The sequence below is a fragment of the Nipponia nippon genome, unplaced genomic scaffold (assembly GCF_047370975.1).
Source record: "Nipponia nippon isolate SJK-2023a ecotype South Korea unplaced genomic scaffold, ASM4737097v1 scaffold_2, whole genome shotgun sequence".
NCBI classification, from domain to species: Eukaryota; Metazoa; Chordata; class Aves; order Pelecaniformes; family Threskiornithidae; genus Nipponia; species Nipponia nippon.
In genome coordinates this window covers 18,210,125-18,230,377 of record NW_028262336.1, presented here as the reverse complement: position 1 = coordinate 18,230,377, position 20,253 = coordinate 18,210,125, and the positions used below count along the sequence as shown (strand labels likewise).

General features: G+C 37.4%; 1 protein-coding gene across 3 annotated transcripts in view; it reads left to right on the top strand.

The window, feature by feature from the left end:
* CADM2 (cell adhesion molecule 2) overlaps nucleotides 1–20,253 on the top strand; it is a 673,388-nt gene that overhangs the window by 170,156 nt on the left and 482,979 nt on the right. The window lies entirely within an intron of this gene.

Genomic DNA, 20,253 nt, shown 5'->3' with positions numbered 1-20,253 from the left:
TTTTCTCAAAATGTTTAATCATACAAGCGATCATTAGAGAGATCTGCTTGTTAGAACTGATTGCTCTTTCTTGAAGGCTGTATATTGCATATACTTATTAACATACTGTAGAAGTATGACCTATTATTAATGAAAAGGCACGTGGCAGAATCAATTAATGTAGACATTTGTTTGATTCATTATTGTTGCTCTTTGTTGTTCTATCAGTTATTTACTGAACTTGGTTGATTAGCCCATTCTCTTCTGTTTCCATTTACAGTGGTAAAATCTTCTAAAGACTTTCTTTAAGGCTTTCACTTTGACATGTAAGATACACTACTCACATGCTCTTCAGAAAACTCCCAGCAGTGATGTAGTACAGAGTTGCAGAAGACACATTAACCATCTAATCTTGCGTTTAATTCACAAAGAAGTAAGCCAAACATTAGTGGTTAATTGTCTGGAGAACTGGTGGTAAAAACAGGATGATATCGCAGCTGACATACCAGATAAAAGGAAACATAGGAAGTACAAGGCTAGCATCTCTAGAAGGGAATACCGATTACCTAGTTTATTGCTAGAAAAGACACCATCTGTTTTCTCTTTGCCCTGCAAAGAGGCGGGGATATTGGAGTTGTGGGTTGGATTTTTCAAGTTATATATATGTGGAAGTCTTTTTTTTTTTTTTTTTAACATGAGGTAAAATTAACCCTCAAAAAAGAAAAAGGAACAGAAAGAATATTTTAAAAACTGCTTTAGCTGAAATTGGTGATAGAGCATACTGCTTTAATTGTTGCTGTAATGTAAAGGCTTGTACTGCAGTTACACAGGTGCCAGAATGGTTTTGTTTTTAGGGAATCTCTATGACTTATCCATTGTGTGCAAGGTATGTTGATACTTTTGAAAAGTCTTTATAGGTTTAATTGTTTTCTAGCATTTACTAGTCATTTCTTATGGTTGAAAGAACTGTGTAGCATAAAACGGCTTCATATTGTATGGTTTAATTGACTATAATTAGTAATTTACCACACATTGTTTGAAAGGGACTGAATAATCTCAGCTAAGAATATTGCTTATGGGATGAAGCTCTTGCACAAATTGCTTTCTGAAACAGAAAAATGTAATCAGTTTAAAATATCTAAAACAAATTTTGTGAAATTATGTAATGTGGTGCTCACTGTGTTATAAGGAAGAAAACAGCACCTTATTTAAGAGTAGGATATTTGAATGTTAATAACACCTGGTGGTGAATTTTATTATGGAGTAGTTGAGAACTTGAAGTATAATAGCGGTATTTCAAAATAACAATTAACACACTGACAAAACCCAAGGCTACATTTTAGAAAGAAACTAAGTTCTATGAATTAAGCTCATGTTATCCACAGGCTGCTCAGGCACTGATTTACATGGGGAGAACTGGAATTTTCTTTGATAGTCTCCAGCCTGTACTTTGTGTTTGGCACCTCCTGGATGCTGCCCCGTGGGGGGCAAGGGGAACCAGGCCTGGCCCACCTTTCCTCCAGGTTAAGAAGGAGAGAGAGCTGTTCTGCATCAGAGGTGGCAGCTCCCAGAGGTGGGCGAACAGCAAAGGGGGAACGAGATGTGTTAAATACTCCGAGGCTTGAAATAATGAAATGCAACAGGATGTAACTTGGTGGAGAACCAGGGCGAGCCCAGCACATTGTTGCTTCATTTGCACCCTGTTTGGACGTTGGCTGGGATCTAACCCTCGGGGGGTCAGTAGAGGCATAAGCACTGTACAGTAAATAAGAATTAAGAGATCATTTTTTTTTTTCCAGGACTTTGTTTCATTGATTCCTTTGGTCTTATCATGCCACAGCTAAAAGACAGTTCCATAAATTTATGTCTGTTGTTCTTGCATCTGTCTTGGAATAAGACAGATATTACTTTAAATCCTAGATGAGAAATTATTTATAGCTTATTCCCACCTCCAGCAGCCTTTGAGAGAAGTATCATATTGCCTTCTCCGTCTACCACGTCCCTCCTTGCTGCTGCGTTTAATAACAATAGATTCAATAGTGCCCTTTTTTCTCGTGGAATGTTCAGCAGTGAAACAATTAACACTGACTTTTAAATTGTTACAATTTTGCTTTTTCATTAACACCTGTTTTGACAAATAGGATCAGTTCACACCTCTGAATAGCTATGTCAGCCTGTCTGCAGCCCTCTGCAGATACCGTTGTAAACCTAACCAAACCCTTTGAAGGTTATTGTCTCTGGCATATGGACCAGAGAATTTGGGGTTGGTGAAGTTAAGATTCTGGAGTACAGTTATGAAGGGAACCTAAACTAGAAAGGATAATTATGCAGGCATTTTTTGCAGCTGCATAATTGCTTTATACAGCAGGTCATGACTGTGCTGCAGTAATAAATTGTAATGTTGTCCATGCCTTTTAAAATGTTATCTTTGCTTTTGCATGCAAGGAAATAACAAATAAGATGTATTCCAATTTGCAGGTAATCCAGCTTATTTAATTCTAGCTTGCATACATCACATTTCAGTTGAATTTATCACCACCACCAAAATCACTTTTTAGAAAACAGTCTGAATAATTTTGAATAATCTTGTCAATGGTGCAGGCGTTGCTTTTATTTGCATTTGTTTTTGTTGCCACATCTAACTTTTCCATTTTTTTTTAATATTTATTTGAGAAATATTTTTTTTCATTTGTAAATGTTTTCTATTTATTCCAGCAGCTTATAGAATCAATCACCAATTCAGAATTAATCCTGTTTTCTTAAAACAGTTGCTTTTAGGATATTTGGAAGCAGTTCACTAACAATATGTTAAAAGCAAAACCCCTGTAAGGTTCCATGCCACCCATGACTGCATACTTCTAGCTTTAAAAAATTCACTATAATTTGAATCATTTTTATACATATTTTAGGGTATTCATACAGAATACTTGTGTCACATGTTCCTTTCCTAAAAGTGAAATTGCTCCTTTCATTTTAATAGAGATTTCACTATTTAACAAATGCTTTTTCAGATCTGATTCCTGAATGTTTGATTCAAAGCTTTTGCGCTAGTCTCAAAGTTAATAAAGTTTAGAAAGAACTGAATTTAAATGTGAAAGGGAATTCCCTAATACACAAATAGTGAGTTTTCACTGAAGAACTCACTACTGGAAAAGTAAAATATGTTGAATTATCTGTAATTTAAAAAAAAAAAAAAAAGCTACCTGTAAGGTTGTCTTATGGAGTTTAATCATCAAAGCAAATGTTATCTGTACATTTCCCTGGAAAACTGTATCAGAAGAACTAACAGGGACTTCAGTCCAAGCATGCAAAAACTGTTTCTGCTGTGAGGAGCAGAAATTGTTTTTTGGTTTTGTTTGGTTTTTTTACATGTACAAGCCAGCACTTTTTTCTGTCCCATTAGGAATTTCAACTAGTTAGCTAAAATTTTTCTGTTGTTGGGGTTAGAATGACCTTTTCCTTTCTTGTGGCAAGGTAGTTGGAATCAAACCTTTATCAGAATGAAGCAAAGGCTACGTATATTTGTTTGGTTAAAAAAAAATAAATGCAAGTCTTTCCAAACAGATGAATGATTACCTTGGGGTAAATGCAAGTTAGCTTGCTTAATCACTCTGCGTTGTGTGGTAACAAATAATTACCATATCTGCAGCCTGATAGCACATAGGCTTATCATTACTTAGATGTAAATGTGTCACTGTCCTATCTTTTTCCTGTACCTGTGCTAAGTTTTATCTCTCTGTTAAAAATTAAATTAGATAATAACCCAAGTTACTTTCTGGACTTCGAAGAAGTTCTGACCTTTCTTCCCATCTCATATCTAATGTTTAAATGTTTTAAGCTTACATGTTTTCGCTACGCACGTAAAAATCAAATTTCATATAAAATGGTAAGACTTAGAGCCCATTCATAAAGTACTTAATGGATTTAGCAACTCTACTCCAAACTGACTACCTATTTTCCAGTGACTGATGTATCAACTTGCTGTCCCCCTTGAAGGGGAAACACAAACTTTCCTTCCTCCCTTGGCAGAGACTGAAATGTAAGTGCCTAGATCCAAGCTGTTTTGTGGGTGTGTTTTGTTGTTTTGGGTTTTTTGGGGTTTTTTGTTTGTTTTTGTTTTTTTCCAGCAGAGTTTTAATGAAAGTAATGTCTGTTTGAGGTCTCCTGCCCTGCTGTGGTCTCCCTTCAGCTTCTGCCAAGGGCCGGCAGACCTTTTGTAGACCCCCCTGTTAGCAGAGACACTCATTTGCAAAATTGACTGTTAATTTGTTTGCTTTGTCACAGTTATTTTAGGAAATGTGTGATCTTTAAGAATTTTGTCTTTTCTGTGGGTGAGGGTCAAATCAAATTTGCTACTCTTGCAGGTAAAATCTACACTTTCATCTACTGCTTAAACTTTGTTCAGCTTTAATGCCAGGAACGCAGAATCATGAAAGAAAACAACCCCCTTTGCCTGTCCTCCTGTTGTCCCTAACGCCTTGTATTCCTATTTCTACCTGCTACGCTATTTTGGATGCTGAATATAGGGGGCTATCTTCTCTCGCACTAAGAAATAGCTGATTAATTTTTTTCTGGTTTGTATGGTGACTCTGTCACTTAGTAATTGAGTCTGTGAGTTATTCATATCCCAACTAGAGACATGAAGTGTGTTACAAGTTTTCCAAGTATATATATAAATGTTTTTTCTAGCTGTATTGTATTAATTTGTGGTGGAGGTGATGAATTCCATTTGCCTCGCTGAGAAAGCAAACCAGAAAGTTAATTCAGTTTTCAATTAGCATGTGAAAACAACAGAATAATAAAATGTAGGAAGGAGAAGTAAATCTAAAAACTTGATTCAAGACTAAAGAAAATAACTGAGGGAGCACAACCTCGGGTTCATGCAACTAGAGAAAGCGTATATCCAATAAGCTGTATGGCATATAATGGGGGGAAATAAAAAGTGAGAGGATCTTGCACGAGTGACTCGATTCTCATAGCGTTGGGGTTGCCGTACTTCATGCTGGGCACTCAGGCCGCAGCCCAACCCGGCCAGGCTCCTTGGCTCTGCGTGGCTGCAGAGCCACGCGTGCTGTGGGCCAGGGAAGCTGAAGCAGCAGTTCGCTAGCCAGGGTTGGGATTATTACAAGTAAGGACTGAAGCCTGAGAAAAAAAATTGGCTTGTCCAGAAGCAATGCCAGAAATGCTGATTTGGAGACTACTTCTGCAGATAAATGTTATTTCAGAAATTGGAGATCAACTCCATCGCAGTTGCTCAGAAAGCCGCCTCTTTTTCTCCATAAGACCTTATACTGGGGTTTAAAGAATCTTCTGTTCCACAGAGGAAAAAAATCCAGCTTTGTTGATATTAGGATTTTTGTCATCTTATGTAGTTTTTAGGACAAAGTGAAAGAAAAGGATAATTAATAATGTGCAAGAGCGAAATGGACTTTCTGAACTAACGCAATTGATACTGTAACATACTGAATATTGGCAAAAGCGGGAATCTCAGTCAGAACCAGTGAAAGGCTGTCAAAGAATCAATGAGTGTGCAAACTACTTCAAGGATGAAATGGATCTGGATATAGGGATTCATTCTTTAGACTACATAATGGAACACATTGTTCCAGCTCCTACTATCAGGGATCTGGAGACAAATCTGTTTTGAAAGGCCTGTAAGGCAGGCCCTAAGAACCAAATGATAATTTGTCTCCAAGCTGTTTCTCCTTCAGATTTCTCACTTGAAAGATACTGGAAATTAAGTTGCTTAAGTTGTGCTAGGATCTCTTTGACAATGATTAAATAAGAGAAATTCCTAGAGTAAAAACCTTTAGTCGAAAATTATAGCTATAAGTGAGATTTTACACTTATATCTAAGGAAATGATATTTGTTCTTGAGTCGACAGCAGACTGTCAGCAGAGATACTTATTTATTAGGCAGAAACTTGGAAACATTCTAAAATGGAGAAAATTATTGGTTTTATCATCAATGAAATCTAAGATGTAGATGGTTGCAAGAATTATTTTTTAAATTAGATTCATGCTACTCATGTAAAACTGAAACTTTACAAATTTTGCCATTTTCCTGTCTTTTTAGCAAAGCAGGTATTTAACAGAAGTAAGAAATTAAACAAAGAAAACTCATTCAATACCGAATCGAATGCTGTTTTGCCTGTCTCCTCTGCAGCAGCTGAAGTAAAACAAATGAAGTGTTTCTGGTCACACTCAGTTTATCAAGCATAACAAACTTGAAATACAAATAGAATAAAGCTGGCACCAAAACACCATAAGCTGGGATGGTGCTTGTCTTGAGCTCCATGACATTAATTCTAGTCCAGAAACATTGTCACTTCACAGGTCCTTAAAATAACCTATTCACTTCCATATGGTTGTGTCTTTGACTAGATCAAACTGCTCTGCTTATTAGTTTCAGCACAGCAAAACTAATAATAACCCAGCCAGAATTTGTTTTGGTGTTTAGCTGTGAAATATTTAAATTGTATTCTGCCTTACCTACATCATGAGCACTGCTGGGAGCTGGGGCACCTTGACTGCAAAACTCTTGCGAGGATATCTAAGGTCAGGTAGACTGTCACATCAAATTTCAAGAAAATATTATAATTTAAGTGAAACTAATTTATGTAACGGTACAGACAACGTATTTGTTTTGTCAGTGGCTGTATGAGGTGTATCAGATATTTAAGACATCCTAGAAATAGAATGTGATTGACTTGACCTTATTCTACTCTGGTGGTTAAAGTAGAACTTTGTTATGCAACTTGACAGGTGGTGACTGATGGTACATGCAGACTTGTCTGAATACAAGCAATCCGTCCATAATACTCAAGGCAAAGTAATTGGCATTTTACTTTGCGCATTCTTGTGACTGCTGGGCCCAAAGATCTATCAGCACTAATGCAATTACGTGAATGTCTGCAATCCTTTATGCCCAGAGAGCTTTTAATCAGCATGCAATTGATGTAAATAATGCAAACGTGAACCATTCAAAAAAGGTAAAAAGCCTCACCTCATATTTTTTTCTATTCAGTGATTGTTATGCCTGCATTTATCCATATCATACCATAGCTTTTTTCTTTTCTATGTTGAATGCTATAAATTTGGCAAGGCAACTTTGTGCACAAATTGCAAAAACAGTATGACCTGAACTGATACATTTTCCATCAGTTGGGCTCAGTTTCTCATTTAGCTGTAAGAAATCTACTGAAAATGTGCTTTTTTTAATGTGTTGTGCTAAATGTAAGCCTTTGATCAGACAGTATACAAATAAGGAATGTTGTTTTTCTGAATTAAGTGGAAATGAGGCCTAAGGCAGCCTGCTGTCAGGATCATAAGTACTAAATAAAATATAAACGAGTTAAACTTTGCAACCTCCAAGGACAGGCGTAATTTCGTATATTGAAAGAAATCTCATATCGTGAATTAAGATTGATTTGTCTTATGTCATGCCATATATGCATTGTTACAGCTTTAAATAAAAGGTTGAACTTTAGAAGTACTTAAGTCTTAGAACATAGAGAAAAAAAATCTTTTTCTTTTCTTCCTCTCTATTAGCATTTATTCTTTAGCTATCACAATAATATATTTTACCCTTGTATTTTGCTGACCTTTAGAAAAAAAAAAAAAAAAAACCAAAAACAAACTGGAGTTCTGCTTGTGTTTCCTTCTTGGTGACCTAAAGATATAATAAAAGAAAGTTCATTTTTTATTCAGGATTATTTGTCTATTATGTTCTTTTTTCTATTTCCTATGGCTTGCTACTCCAGCAAAGCATCACAGTGGAACAGATGAGTCTTGAAGATGTGATGACCAAAAAGTAAATGAACAATTTAACAATATTTATTCACATTCATGGAATAATTCTGACACTATTACAGTTTTCAGCCTTCGTTGGGTGTTGGGGAACCATTCATAGTGTCTTCTTTGAACACATTACCTTTGCATTCTTAGCTTCTTTTATGGTCATCTGCTGTCATTTTTCTTCCTTTTGTTTGGTGGTCCTTATATTTCAGTTTTCTCATTTTCCAATATATTAGCTATGTTCTGTGCATCTAAATTTTGTTCATAAGTACTAAGATTTTTACACTTTGTGATGTAAGTTATTCCTCAACAGTAACAAGAATAGAGCAAGACGCTTGCAACTCCCCCTGCAGCCCCCCTCTCCCCCTCCACATATGACCACAGGCAATGGCAGCATTTGTGCCAGGCTATGAACCATTTAAAAAAAGGCTTATGTATCAGTAGTGGTGCATATGCTGTGGTTTAGAAACTCATACTCTCTGTTGTTCTCATACCCTGCAGAGCTCTATGGGATGTTGTTTACAAGGTCACTGGCATTTACATTTTGTACAATCCTCATGAGCTTGGACCACATAAAATCTAAATGAGTCCTTTTTTTTTTTTTTTTTTCCAGGGTGTTCCAGATCAATCCTCCTTTTTTTCTCTTTTTTTCTGGTCTTTTTTTTTTTTTTCTTCCCCCAAGCTCAGTTAATTGGATCCAGGCCTTCAGTGTCTGTGTAAGCATATTGCTTAGACAAAATGGGATGTCACTGAAATCACCCAAGAGAAATGCTCCCATTTGTGTGGCACTGGGGTAGCTACGCAATGTCCTGCTGGCCGGAAACATGCTGGTCTACTCTTTGCTGCCTTGTTTGTCTGATGTAGCCTCACAGTATCTCGTTTCATCAGTTTTTTACTTAATGCATTTTAGGTGTAGTGTGTCATTTTTTACTAGTGTTCTAGGTATGTTCATTCATTAAGTTCTTTATTTCATTCTTAGTACAAACTTTTCAAGCTAATAAATAGAAACTGCTACGGGTGCTCTGTCTCAAAACTAGGGATAAGCGTCTACAACTTTTTTATGTCCTAACTTTAGTCTGTGCACTTTTTAGATTAATTATTGCATACATATATTATTGAAAAATTTTGGTAAAGATGTGTGATATTTTCTTGTGTAGCGTTATCAATGGCATTTCATTGAAGCCATTTCTCATTTCAGATTGAAGCTTTTAATTAACTTAACTTTCAGCCTTCTGTGAAAATGTTAGCCATAGTATTATAACAAATATCAGCTTTAGTATTTTTATAATGACAAAGATGTTAAAAGGTTTAATCTGCACAGAAGCTTTGCTTTTTTATTCCAATAATCCTGCCTTTGTAAAATACAAAAACACTTGATATGGGACTTCATCACTTAAAGGAAAAGATAAATTTTTTTATGCGGTTGTCAATAATGCCACAAAATGAATACAAATTAGCTTAGGTGCAATCACAATTTATTATGTTCTCTGAAACTGCTATCACAGAATTTTAATTTTATTTCAACTTGTATTACATTCAGTAAACTCTAGTAGCTTTTCCCTGTAAAGTGAAAAAAAAAAAAAAAAAGGGTGGTTGCCAAGATGGCAACAATAACAGGGTTGACTGACCTTTCTGCCTATGGCCGGACTTACTTTACCTCTACTACTACTGTTCTTCTTTGGAGTCCATATAATACAGTGACAGAACCGCATGATACAGAAGATTAGGAGACTCAAACCTCCGCATACTTTAATTAAAAGCTAAAATAGTGGCTTTACTCAAGATTTTGAGGATGCTAGTAAGCCCAATCTCTTTCTTCAGCACTTAAATATAAAACATTTATATTCCTCAGTAGCTGAGCAGCACTTGGAGGAGATAGCTGTAAGGTAATGATTGCCAGAAGCAGCTCAACAAGAAAGACCAGTAAGAAATATATGACAGAACAGGATTTGAAACAGGAAATCAGGAAGGGTAATTACTGATAACTCTTCAAACAAGTGATTTATACAGATAGTAAAAAAAATAATTTATCAGCCATTATTTATTTTTTCAAATTAGGGTATGATTTTGAGTAGGCAATTCACTTTTATTTCTATTTTAATTATTTCCTAGTGTTAACTCTTAATCGAAAAGTTCTTGTCGGTATTTTTAGTCATTTGAATGTATTTTATAGAAATGCTAAATAAATATCCCTACATGTGTATTTGATGTACATTCATTGTTCATAGCTTGTATGTACCGTGGCTGAAGTTTCACTTTTACAGTACAGAGCAAATTTTGTTGGAAGCTATGAATAATAATATTCAGTGCTTTATGCATACCACAGATTTTTTTTTCCTAGTATTGGGGGGAAGCATTAAGAGAGTTGTCAAATAAACATTTTCAAAATTTTAAGCACTTAAATCTTGCAGTCTGATCTTACAGTCACCTCAGTAGGTCAGCACTGTTGTTATGTAATTTTCCGTGTTCTTTTATGTGATGCATAACCAAGCTTTTAGTCTTGTAATTTTGTTAGCTTGGTTATGCAAGTGATGTTTGAGAATATGATAATGAACAGCAAGAATACTTGCTGTCTCTTTGCATCAACTGTTACCTGTTAATTACTTCCTGGGAGAAAAACATAAGGAAGGAGAGATTTCTTGCAGAGCATTCATGCTCAGCTTTGCTTTAGGACCATGGAATGTGTAAAAATAAAAATAGCCTGCTAGATGTTTATATATTTAGTCTTTCTGTCCATTCTCTTTCTTTGGTAAACTGATGTACAAACTTCAAAGCATTAATGATGTCCTAAGCAGGACTTCAGGTGAGGAGACAGGGAAAACAATACAGCAGTGATATTTGACATGCAGTGTAAAATATCGGCAAAAGCCCTATCAACATTGCTAACCATTTCTTCATATTGAATTGACACTAGATAAAACTGCAGAAATATTTAAGTTTAGAGCTACATCACAACTGTTTACAATTGCTATTAAACTTTCAGTTAATTTGTACCTTTTTACATGTCTTTAAATTGATAATACAGTGAAAGCCGAAGCGGAAGCTTTGAACTCTTTTCAACATAGTGTAAAACAGTAGTTTAGAGATGTATGGCCTATGCTTCCTCTTTGTAAATGGTTGTTTAAGGATGATTTTAGAGTCAGTACTGTTCATTTTTTCATTACTCATCACATCAGGAAAGGAGAGATGCAATTCCTGATCACTGTTACTAATGTCCATCTCATAAGGAAGGTGTTCTGGAGAACAGCCAGCAGCATTTTTCTTCCTACTCATTAACTTGTAGGGTCCAAAGGATAAAGATTGAGAATTGGGCATCAGGGCAAGTTTGTCTAATCTCAAGCCACAACTTTGCATTTTAGTTTTAACCGTGGCTCCTTAAGGGCAGGGTACGTATCAAGCAGCCCATGCATTTCGTGTGGCCTAAAGAAACACACTGTGTATGCAAAACCAAGAATTTGTTCTTAATCTTGTTAAAGTCTTAAGTCTACTCAAAAAACTATTAGTCTTGTTACAATGATATTAATACTTAGAGACCAAATTATGCAACTATTACATCTCATTCTCAATAATAATACAGTTAAAACTGATATAAACAAACTTTCTAGATGTACCCCTTTCTCTGGTGTTAACCTTACCTTCCTTAAGGCCTCTCAGGGGCTAAGACTGATGGTAGTAGTCTTATTTAGGAAAAAAGCAGGGTGGAGTTATAGTGAGTGGTCAGCATCTCAAGTTCTTCACCAGAAGTTGTTAATGTTGATGGTTTCTTTCTTCTCTTTGGTGTGAAGAGTATGATGTTGACCTAGGGTGCTTCTTCCCCCACAGTCGGGGTCTGCTTTGGTTCATTTTTCTTGTTTTGCTCACACAGTCTGTTAACTTGATCTTTATTCACTGGTAAAACCATTTTTTATTCCTCAGCTCACAAGGTTGTGCTCCCTTAGTAACTAGTGATTGACCATTTCTGATTTGTGTTTATAGCCCTGGTGGCTTTGCCATCATCCTGTGCTCCCACTCTCAAGGCCTTTGCTGTCATCTGGTGTTTGTACTTTCAGGGGACCTGTGTTTAAATCCCCTGTTTTTCTTCAAGGTGTGGTTTTCTGATAGCCCAAGTAACGTCTCATTACCACAAACTAATCACGCACATCTTTGTTCTAAGGCCATTGACGATTCACTTGACAAGAATAATGATCCATTAGAAGACATGCATGCATAAAGTAACATGTAGACGTAGTGCTCTAGTAACCATTTGCAACCCATGTCTTCTAGTTACAGCATCTTCACTGGTATGTTATCAAAAGTACTTTGAAATAAGTTGCGTAGGCTGTTGCCTCTGCAGCAACATCAAATTAAGCAGCTCTTGCATTTAGCAGTTAGTTCTTGTTTTCTGCCTACTTTTTTCAGTATAAATTCCAGCTTAGATCTATTTCCTCATCTGGTTCGTTTTGCAGCCTCAAAAATATTTTTTCAACATAACTAAGGGGGGAAGGAATGAGTAATTGTGGGAGTAGGCAAGAGGGAGAATAGACATTGCTCAAACCATACTGCTGTTAAAAGGAACGCATATGCAACTACACCTTTAAACATCCAGTCTGATCTCCCACATGTCGCCTTCGGTGTTTATCAGAGCAGAGAACGAAGATGTATTTCTTTGTGCTACTAGTTAAAGCTGTACCATGTTCTACATATATCATGTTTTCTTTCACAGTGAATCTAAGGAACATGTGGAACAGAAATTCTTGTGTATTATCAGAAATAAGGTCAGCACTGGTCTTGGAGGCCTAAAACAGTTTGGCTTTTGGACTGCTTTCCTGTCAAATATTAATAGGCAGATGCCATAGCCAGGAAATATGCCAAGAGGCTCAGGGACTGAACAGTGGGACAGCTTAACATAGTAATCTTGCACACTGCAAAACACCTTTGGAGTTGGAGGCATTATAGCTTCAGACATTATAGCTTTAGACTAAATTATTGGTGTACAGCCTGAGCTAAGTAGCCTCACTGACAGCAAGACTTACTGACCTCTCTCAGTGGCACTTGAAGATGGCATTGCATTGTGGCCTGACAATTCTCACAGAGCTCACATGGAAGTTGAACTCGAATTGGCAGTAAGGCATACAGACAACGCCTGTAATTCACAGAAACTTCAGCAGCTATGTGCGTTAAGACCACGCACAGCAAGTATGAGGATTGCACAGTAACAGTTCATCCAACTTTTAGAGCTAACTCCAAACCTCCAAACAGAAGGTCTAGCTCTTTGTGTTAGGAGAGATAAGGAGGAAAGAAAAGAAAAAAAAAAAGAAGCAGCCCTGTTTGGTGTTGCTCAATACTTTTCTTCTAGCTTGTGCAGGCTCAGGCAAACATGGCTGCAATAGTTGCAATTGAACTGTGTTTTCAACAAGCTATACAAGCTTTTTATTTGTAACCAAAGAACATTTAAACACATTTGGGGTATTTGTTTTTGTTTTTAAAAAGCAAAAGGATTTTTGGCCTTTTTCAATGTCAGTCCAATACCTGGACTTTTACAACGCATTTGACACTGTCCCTCACAACATCCTTGTTTCTAAATTGGAGACGCATGGATCTGATGCATGGACTGCTCAGTGGTTAAGGAATTGGCTGGATGGCTGCACTCAAAGATTTGTGGTCAACAGCTCAATGTCTAAGTAGAGACCAGGGATGAGTGGTGTTCCTCAGGGATTGGTACTGGGACCGTCACTGTTTAACATCTTTGTTGGTGACATAGACAGTGAGTTTGAGTACACCCTCGGCAAGTTTGCTGATGACACCAAGGTGTGTGGTGCGGTTGACACACTGGAGGGAAGAGATGCCATTCAGAGGGACCTTTACAGGCTGGAGAGGTGGGCCCGTGTACACCTCATGAGGTTCAACAAGGCCAAGTGCAAGGGTCCTGCGCATGGGTCAGAGCTAGCCCAAGCACAAATGCAGTCTGGGCGGAGAATGGATTGAGAGCAGCCCTGAGGAGAAAGACTTAAGGGTGTTGGTTGATGAGAAGCTCACTATGATCCAGCAACGTGCACTTGCAGCCCAGAAAGCCGACCGTATCCCAGGCTGCATCAAAAGAAGTGTGACCAGCAGGTCGAGGGAGGTGGTTCTTCCCCTTCTACTCCACTCTCATGAAACCCCACCTGGGGAGTACAACATTCAGCTCTGGGGCCCCCAACATAAGAAGGACATGGACCTGTTGCAGCAAGTCCAGAGGAGGGCTATGAAGATGACCCAGAGGGCTGGAGCACCTCTCCTATGAGGACAGGCTGAGAGAGTTGGGGTTGTTCAGCCTGGAGAAGAGGAAGCTCTAGGGAGACCTTATAGCAGCCCTCCAGTACCTGAAGGGGGCCTACAAGAAAGCTGGAGAGGAACTTTTTATAAGGGCACATAGTGATAGGACAAGGGGTAATGGCTTTAAACTGAAAAAGGGTAGCTTTAGATTGGATATAAGGAAGGAATTCTTCACTGTGAGGGTGGTGAGGCACTGGAACAGGTTGCCCCAAGGAGTTGTGGCTGCCCTATCCCTGGATGTGTTGAAGGCCAGGCTGGATGGGGCTTTGAGCAACCTGGTCTAGTGGAAGGTGTCCCTGCCCATGGCAGGCGGGGTTGGAACTCTAGATGATCTTTAAGGTCCCTTCCAACCCAAATCTGCTCCTACATCAGAATTTTAACTATGTGTGTGAGATGACTCATTTTTAATAGTCTGACTTGTGGCCTGAGCTGTGGACAGAATCATTTCTCCCCACTCTCTGCTTTGAACCATAGTTACACTAGTTATTATGGGTCACAGTCTGAAGACCTAACATCATAACTTACTTTCACTCACTTTCTTTCACTCTAGCATGATTATAACTAAGTCAGAAATAAGAATGCTATGAGAGTACTAGAGTATTTTTGTGAGAAAAATGCACAAAAAATGCCTGAGGGGTACGTAAGAAAAAAGTTTTTTGAAGAATTTACTGAAGCTTAGAAAGAAAAGTCTCTTTTTTTAATTTCTGTTTTTTCAGAAATTTTGATTAGCTGATGTGAAATGGAACTCAGTAGTATTTTTTGTGCTCCCTCGGTATCTTTCAGGCAAGGGTTTTAAAGTGCATCAGACGTTTGTGGCAGAACCCATGACTGAAACTCAAATTTCCTGGCACATTTAGGATCTAATTAGCGGCCTTGGTTTCAAGTGGATACATGTGGGTACATCAATACACATGTATTAATCTCTATAGAGCAAACCAGAACTGAGCTGAGTATTTACATTTGCACTTGCGGAGCAGGTTCTAAATTAACTTTTATTTTCTCAAATATCGTACAACAGCCACTGAGAACAGGAGAAGCAGTTGAATATGATTAACCTGTTATTGTGTTAATTATGGTGTAAGGTTGGGATGGTAACAACACTTCATCAGTCTTATTTCAAACACAAGACTTTCAGGGAAGTGAGGATTTAGTAAATTTTAATTCCATCACACATGCTGAGGTTAAGCTCAGTTGGAAGAACTTTATCCCTGAAATTTCTAGTCAAAGTTTAATCACTCGATTAACTTTCTGAAACTAGAGGATTGACCTCAAATCCTCAGCCTCAATAAGAACTTTGCAGTGGATAAGATTCAGTAGAAAACACTTCTCTCTCTCCAGAAAAGCCTTTCTTTACATTCTTTAATGAAACTGGAAGGATGCAGTTAGCCTTCCATTATCAAATCAAGCTTCACTGAAATTTTGACTTCATGACTGATGCCATCGAAATTATAGTCCACTTGTTATTTGGCTTTACAGTGTTCCTACTTTTTGTGAGTGTAAAAATATAATTGCTTGTTTACCAGTTAATGCTGCCTGCTTCGATTCAGTGAACGTGAGGTAGCATCCGCACTGCTGTTAGTCATTAGTTCCTTGTTGAGACTGATATGCTGCTGTAGAGTTTCTTGTGGTGTCTTACGATGTTCATCCTGACTAAGCATTGGGATGTTTTTGGTGAAAAAAAGATCAACACAGTAAATCAGCCACCTTTAGAAAAATGTGTCAAAATAGCTTTCTGCACGTATTTTGTATTGTTAGTTCTCAGCTGAACTGATTCTCAGGGGTCAGATGAGACTTTGTTCAACTAGAGCTTTTTCAGACATGATAGCATGCCTCAGGATACTCATTCAGATTGAGATTTGCAGAGCAGACAGTTGGAGTTCATTTAACACTTTGGCAAATTGTTGTTTCTTCAACATTGTTCCTTACAGAAAACCAGAAGCGTAGCTTGACTGAGTTGCCAGTGTTTTGTAGTGTTATCTAGATTTTTCCCTATCCCTTAACCTTGTTTTGTACTTTTTTCAGAATATTCCTGCTATTGCCTATTTTACCCAAAAGTAAACTTATGCTTAAAAATATTTAGCTTACAATTGATTTTAGATTATGTATTTTCTTTTAGTTTATCTTCTTCCCCCTCTCTATAAAGCTGTTACTGAATCGTTCGGATTTGATGTGCTATTACTGCTGAAAAGCAGAAGGGGATAGCAAGATTTCTCTCCTTTGTTTGCTTATTGTTCTTCGGAGTTACACTGGCAGCTTTTTCATGTCATCCTTTGCAATGTGGTGTAACATTTGGGATTATCAAAAATCCCTAGCTATTAGGTACTTGGATTCCACTTAATTACAGTGAGAATTATATTCCTAAATTACTTAGTACAGATTGCTGTATTCTCTTTGTGTGTTAACCCAAAGTAGTCAGCGTACCTGAAGAGCATCTACTGGGCAAGAAATCGGACTTTTTCCAGCCAATTACCAAATGCTAATCAGAAGATGAAGTAGGTCAAATGAGAATGAATAACTTCTCTTGCTTGTTTTTGCTCACATTCCTTGAGCGAGCTCCCAGGCAAAGCTTGAGAGAGATCACAACTTCCATGGGCAGATGTTTTATGTGCCCTGGCTCATTTCACTATGGCTTTTACACCATGTGTTTCCTATCACTAGGGCTCGTCTAATTTTTGTGTGATTGATAATTCTTCCTGAGGTCCCTTAACTCATACCTCCTTTTTATGTAGTACTGGTAATTCTATAGGTCAGAGCATTCCTTAATACCTCCCAAAAATCTGGCAAGAATGGAACTGGTATGGGAACCCCAATTCAGAGCCACTGTAAAAGATTATATAAACATATGTGGTAGTGAATTAGACAAGGAATATGCTTCCACAGTTTGTGGCCCATGGACATTTTTGGTGAAAGCTTCTCAGTACATCCAGTGAATGACATTCAACAGTAAAATTTAAGTGTTTAATACAAAGGTTGATAAAGAATTTGTGATAGTCCTCAAAACATTGTGATGTTTACCTGTGGTCCCCGGTACAAAAAAGTTTGAATTTCAATAACCTATGTTTAAGGCAGGAAAGAGTGCCAAAGAAGCTGAATTTCTGGAAACAACAGAGATTTTAAAGATGTTGTCTGAAAAGCATGATGAAAGAATTAGAGTATGTTTTTAAGCTTTAGTCTGGATTTCAGTTTATGTGATTTTTATTTTTGGTAGTAGTAAGGTGGTTGTTATCTGCTAATTGCTAGTTACGTACTGCCCATCCAGTAAATTGCACAATTTCGACAGCGTTTTACACTTTTTATTTGATAACTATTTATGCTCCATGAAGAGGCCAAGACCTCTCCCTCCCAGAAGGAACACACAAATGTAGATTTTTTTTTTTCTTTCCTCCTCTATTGTCCTTAAACTCTGGTGTTATGGATTCTTTTAGGTTTGTTTTTGTGGTTTTTTTTTGTTTTGTGTGGGTTTTTTGGGGTGGGTGTTGGTTTTTTTTTTTTTCCATTTTCAATCCAGCAGTTCTATCTAATAGAACTTAAACTTGATCAGGTTTATAGAAGTATTCAAAAAGGATGGTTTTGAAGGGAAAATGAAACAGCCAAGAACACATTAGATAGGTTTCAAAAATTAGATAATTTGGTTTTGATTTGTTCTGAAGAGAAGGAATGACATCTGCTAACTGCCGGAGTTAGGAGGAAGTTTCCTCTTGAGGCTTTCTTACATCTTCTGAAACACCTTATACTGTCAGTGTCACAGATGGAGCATCTTATTAGACTGATTATGCTGCTGTAAGTTTTATATTTTATCTATAAAATGCAACTCTAAAGGAATCATGGCAGGAGAAACAAGGCACGTCTTGAAATACAATGAGCTCATCAGTGAGTAAGCCTTTAATGAGATTAGAAACATGCATAAATCTCTTCCTGAATAAGGTGCATGGTATGGAGAGTAATGTAAAAAATACATATTATTCAAATCCTTCCAGCATGGACAGTATAACGAGATGTTTTCATTTAGTGCTTGGCGTTTTATTCCTTTGCTTAACACCATTGAAGTCTATCTTTACGCTTCTTGATTTGAACGCTTTTTAAAGGGTGGTATCTTGGAGTGGTTTCAAGTCCCTTTAAAGTGGGCAGGGAAATTATTCTTCCTAGAAGTTCTGCCAGAGCAAAGCTACAGCTTTTACGTCTGGAAGTCTAAACCCAAGGACTGAAGCTTTCTGCTTTTATGATGAAAGACAAATGAGTCATTATTCTAATTATACATTTAAAATATCAATAGAAGTACCTAGTAAGTAGCAGTAAACATCTCTATATAAATTTCCTGTTATATTGATTGTATCTCGTGTAATAGCACATTACCGTTGTTCAGCAAAATAAAATTAAATTATATTTATTACTTTTCACTGTTTGGTTTCATCATAAATTATTATGGTAAATGTGAGAGGCAGAAAAGTATTTCTTGTTGCGTTTATGTTAATCATTCATTATTCTTAAGATCAAACTTTTTAAAAATATGTATATGGAATAACTTAAATCACCAGTTTTTTATTGTACACTCAAAATGCAATAATTGATTGTTTTAGGCTTTAAAAACAAGACATTTTTGTAATCTTAACCTCCTACAGTCCTACCACTCTCTTATATTACTGTATAGTTTAATTTTTCCTATATTCTTAATATTTTTCCAAATATTAAGAATGATAGTGCAGCTGCTGTGCGTATGTGTAATCGTTGACCATCTTGGTGACACTCTACTTTTGCATTGAGGATCCCAGAGTGAAGGTCAGTGTGCTAATTTCCTGCATGGACAGAGAATAAACTTACTCTGAGCTTTCTCAACTGCTTTATTAGCAGGTTGACTTGCAGAAGAGTCTCTGCTCCCTTGATGGGTCAATTTCTCTATTTTGCTAAACCTATTTTATGTGCCATCTCTGTTACAGTCTGCAGAGATTCTTATATTATCCTCACCTTTGTCACCTGAATGTCAACAGTCAAATTGCCAAAGTAGTCTATTTTCCAGGCATTGAACTAATGCAAACTCAAAATATTAAAATATTTTGTTGGCTTTTTTTATTTGGGTCATATTCAAATGTCCTGTGACTGGCAAAAGGAAAATACATGACCAGGTTACAGTGAATTTAACTTGTGATTTCAGTGTTACGCACTCGTTCTTGTTTGATGTATCAAAAATCCTTTTGTGTACTGTGAATTATCATATTAATAACATCTCTCAGAACAGAAATCGGTGGCAAGGTCTGCACTGTTCTCTGAGCTGGTTCCGAAGCTTCCACCCCACAGTGTGCGCTAAAACAGTTATTTATGTCCTCATTGCAAGCTCTTAGGGTTTCTGCAGTCTGCTTCTGTCAGGAGGCCACACACCATTTGTTGCCAGTGACTTGCTGTTCTCCGTAGCATCTTAGACATTGCTGCCAAAATCCAAAGGAGTATCTTGCCCAGCTGGGACAGGGCTGTTGCTCAAACACATTGTCATCTAATGTCCCCAAGTGGGGTGATGCTAACGATCGTCTATCTAGTGTGTCCGCAAGCACTGAAGATCTCTTAGTATCATCTATCAGATAGGCTTGATACCACCTTGGAGAATGTTGTCAAACGCTCAGTGCATTGCTGTGCATTTCACATCACGTTAGAGAAGGAGAAGTTACCTTTCCTTTTGCAAGAGGATGGGTGTTGTGGAGGACCCTCATCCAGTTACAACCTTGGGCACTGCATTAATGTGTATGGCTCCCTGCAGGAAAGAATAGCGTAGTTTCTTAGATAACAAGATTAGTGTCTCTACGTCACCTTGAGACTTTGAAATCCCTGTTGCAACCTTGAAAACTCCACTTCCAAAAAGAATTGTCTCATCATTTTTCTTCTCTGTCCCATTTCCTCCCTGAAGATATCAGAATTCTCCTTCTGTTGTTTAACAGTGAGCAGAAGGTTGATTGTGTTGGCAAGGTCATCTCAAATTTCTTAGGGTTGCTTCGTAAATACCTCAAGTGAAAAAAAAAACAACCCAAAACTTTCTTTCTTCTGTGCTTCAGCCAGCCAACTACAATGGAAATATGGTTTTGCTCCCCTTAGCTTGCTAGCTGTCATTTCTTCTACTTCCTCATCACCTGGCTCCACTGTTCAGAAAAGGCAGTCTTCAACACACCGTCCGTGCGCGTATCTGTGATACTTGGTTGT